The sequence below is a fragment of the Cephus cinctus genome, unplaced genomic scaffold (assembly GCF_000341935.2).
Source record: "Cephus cinctus unplaced genomic scaffold, Ccin1 Ccin1_scaffold0091, whole genome shotgun sequence".
Lineage (NCBI taxonomy): Eukaryota > Metazoa > Arthropoda > Insecta > Hymenoptera > Cephidae > Cephus > Cephus cinctus.
Window position 1 is genome coordinate 22,086 of NW_014332830.1, and position 4,241 is coordinate 26,326.

Genomic DNA, 4,241 nt, shown 5'->3' on the forward strand with positions numbered 1-4,241 from the left:
GGGGGGGGGGGGCATCACAGACCTTCCTGAAGGAAGCCGGAATAGACGGGGTAGAGTAGTAGCGCTCTAGAGTGGCTGGAGAACTCGGAGAATCTAGAGTCTAGGACAGGGTCGTAGGCACGTGCGTCTATATACCGGGTGTCTCAGCGCACTCTCCGTCCCTTCGAACTTCCCGTCGTGGCTCCAGTACATTTTCATGCGCTAAGGAAACACGCTGCTTTGCCTCTCTCTCTCTCTCTCTCTCTCTCTCTCTCTCTCTCTCTCTCTCTCTCTCTCTCTCTCTCCCTCTGACTATCAATGCCCATGGAAGTGGCCGTGAAATCCGGAGCACGCGTACCCGCTGCTGCTGTCACGTTAGATCGGATTGCGCGAGGTCAGGCACGCGTCGCGACGTGCCCGACGCGGGAGCCGCGGCGCATCCTCAACGCGGCGCACGCCTCTGGAAATACGTGCGTCGGTGGATGTGCACCTACGAAGCCTAGGGACACGGGCCTCTGTACACGTGTGCTTGCGGGTAGATACAGACGTATAGTTATACAGTCCGATGTACGTATTACGTGTAGACACGTTTGCATCGGACTGCATAACAACTCGACGCTACCGATATCCCGTCCATTTGGTAATTTATTCCACATATGTTTGACGCGCTCCGGTGGCCAATTCAATAATTGCTGACTGATTCAGTGACTGCGCGCAGTCCGGGCTGCTGGCCTCCCCTCATTATTTAATAGCTGGCCCATTTTCATCTATAAAAATTGTATTCGAGGCGCGCCGCGACGCTCCCAGTCGCCGGCGAACGGTTCGGGAGACACCTAGTCCAGTGGTCCAGTGCTCCAGTGCTCCAGTGATGCATCAGCCCCATCCCGATCAGCCTCTTCCCGACTCCTCGACTCCGGATCTTCCCGTAGGACACAGGTGCGACCAGCAGTCGGCAAAACTAATGGGAACTTGAGAAGCAGCCCTTCGCGCGAGGACTGAGTCTAACGCGAGGTGGAGGAAGGGTCGTGGGAGACCCGGAAGACCCGGAAGACCCGGTTGCCAGTGACCATCGACACTTGGGGAGGTCACCACCACCACCACTCGGAGCACTCGGAGCACTCTCTTTGCCTTTGGCGAGGACGGAGACGACGCTCGTCGTCGGGTAGATTCATTTATTAACGCTGCATAATCGCGGGGCGTTAATTGCTCCGCTGTTGATTGTCGATTTCCGGTATTACGCAAGGGCTGGAAGAGAGAGCAGAAAGAATGGTGCATTTGCTATGAGGCTGAACGCGAGCCAGTCGGCCGGGGGGTCGGAGCCGCCGTGATCGCCGTCTTCTCCTCCTTTCACTTCTTTTCCTTTCTTTCTTTCCCTTCTTTCCCCCTTCATGCTCGAGTGTCCCAAGGTGTAGCCGAATCCTTGGAAGCCGATTTACTTTACTCCGACACCCGTCCTACATTCTCTTATGTTCTACTAGTTCTTGCTCTTTTGTTTCTTCCCCGCGAAACAAAGACACATAGAAACTGAAGACATCGTCCCCCTCGGATGACAAATTCTTCCTCACCTCCGTTTGCAAAAACTTCGTAAGAGACGTGGAAAAATACACACGCATGACAGATAATTATCCGTTAATAGCTCTTAATTTATGAAAAAAAAAAAAAAAACTAATTATATGACGAGACGTAGCGAAGGTAGGTGAGAATAAGAGTGTGTGTGTGTGTGAGAGAGAGAGAGAATGGGAACGGAGCGACAGAGGAGAATAGGGGGGTGGACCGGGGACCGGGGAACGTCACTGGAGAAGCACATCGGCGCACGGAGCTCCAGCGCACCTGGGGGGGATAGAAGAGACTAAAAGGAACGAAGAAGCAGAAGTAATCATAACTATCTCGCGATAAAATTATTTTTACCGCTGCGGGACATTTTCCACTTTTCCCAAAGAAATATGTAAATTGAATGCAGTCCCTCTCGAGAAGGACCACCGATTTTATGAAAACCCCAACAAATTGCATTAAACCTTTTTCTTCATTTTTTGCCGGATTCTGAAAAGGAAAAAAAAATTCCCTCCCAGCAAGAAAAATACATGCGGGCAAGATCGCAGAAATAAGTTCGGCCGGCACGAAGAAATCCGACGTTTCGCCCGAGCCAACCTAACGAGCAAAGACGCAACGTGGCGAAATGCCGCAGCTAGGCGCTGGCTTTCACCTTCGCAGCGTCGCGAATGTTTCCTTAATTTTTATTACGCGAAATCCCATTGTCTGCCGCGCGAACTTCGTTACTTCCCGACTGGCGGAAAGACGCGAAAAAGTTTCCTCGTTTTCGCGATATTTTAACTGTTTTTGAACCGGCTGAAATTGGCTCGAGAAGGTCGACTCGGGTCCGGCGTGTCTCGCAGAATTGGACCGTAAGACAAGGACGCCGCAGAGAGGTGTGACGTCACTGGAGGTCGCTCAACGGAAGAACCTACATTAGGAAGTTCCTAGCCATGCGAACGATACAAGTCAGATTCGAGCAAATAAGGCACATCCTACCGCGAGATCATTTGTCAATTCCAGCGTCAGGCGTCGAGCGTCGAGCGTCGACGGCAGAGCGCTGCCGTTGACAAGGACGCCCAGCGTTTATCACAAGGCGCGAATGATAGGTCGATGCAGGAAATAGTAAGGATCGACGGAATGCGGCGGATGAGCGCGAAGAAGCGGCACACGAGAGCCAGAACGTAAAGTGGAAATAAGTCAGAGAGTAAACTCGAGCCACTTAACGCTGGTTAGCGCTTACGCTGAATACGTTACGTTTTGCAAAACTTCACGACGGAGCGTGTCTCTGGCTTCTCTCCGTGTTTCCCGTGTCTCTGTGAGATCGCGCCTCGCGTTACGCAACAGACCTCCGCTGCTCCTCCTACGTCGGGAGGCGCACGAGTCCCCCACCCCACCCCCCACGATCTATCATGTCCAATAATTACGACGGTGTTAAAGGGTCAAGAGGAAAAGTATCTGAATGGAGAAGAAAGGAGGAAACGGAAAAAGATAGAAGGAAGGAGGGTCAGGGAGGCTGATGAACATTGAGAAGAATCAAGGAGGGAATAATAAAGGCACGTCCATTGGCATTCGATGTCGTCGTCGAGTTTTTCTGGGAAGAACGGGATCGGGAACGCGTAGCGGGGCGCGGCAGGTCGGGCACTGAGCCTCCGTGCTGTTGGACGTGCACGCGTGCATGCGTGGACGAGCGAGTGCGTGTTGGCGCGAGCACCAAATCTGCATATAACATTGATGCAATTTGCCATTGGAACGAGGCTGCCACGGCTCTAGGATGTGGGCTCTATTCTGCATGCTATTCCGCATGCAGTGACTGAATGGGCCGTTTCAATTAGAGAATCATAACTTGGCCTGATGGGACCTTCCTGCAGATATTACCGCGTGCTGGAGGTGGAGGAGGCGCCGGAGGTCACGGGGGGAGAGGTCGGAGGTCGCGGAAGAAAGGGTGATGCTGCGGGTACTGAACCGCAAGGTGGATGCTGGACTTATCGCTCGGTTGGAAGGAATCGCGTCTGCCCCGAGGACTCCTCGTCCTGGCTAATTATAGGAAGTGCGTTTATCTCGGGAGGAGTCCGGGTGGACCGAGGAACATCAGCCGCAAGGAACGCCAACCTACGTCGCGCGTCTCCCTCCTGCAGGCCGACGAGGGTGCGGACGAGGCGGACGAGGCGGACGAGAAGGCCGATTCTCAACGGACTTCACGCGCAAACACGGCGTGATGGTCGCGCGGGATGCGGGATGCGACGCTTCCGCTCTAACCTCACGGGTATTCAAACGGCCCGAAGGCGCGGCGACGCCTTCGCGATGCCTGTACTTACGATCCGGAGACTCTCCCGTCCGAAGATCCAGGTGGTCAGTTTGAGAGTATGTTGTACTACATGTATGTACTGTGACGTGATTTTTCGAATCACGGTCCCAAGGCGGCTCCGGTTACCGATACAGATAACGTTCTCGATTTCTGGTTCCCTTCGGGTCGCCACCCTGCTCAGAAGCTACGCTCTCGGGTTGATTCGTATAGTTATGTCAAGGCTCTCGTTAGATTTCGTTATTGTTTAGTTGAGGTCGAGGTGCTCGAATCTGCCGTGGGGAGATAGTCTCGACGTACCGAGTTGCCCGGCAGAGGAGACGACCCGACGGAGACGTCTTCATGGACCGGCAGGAGCCCGGGTGAGATACCGGCGCCCCGCTGGAGATGGGAAAAGGGCTGTAGAGCGGGCGGAGGTAGTTTTGAT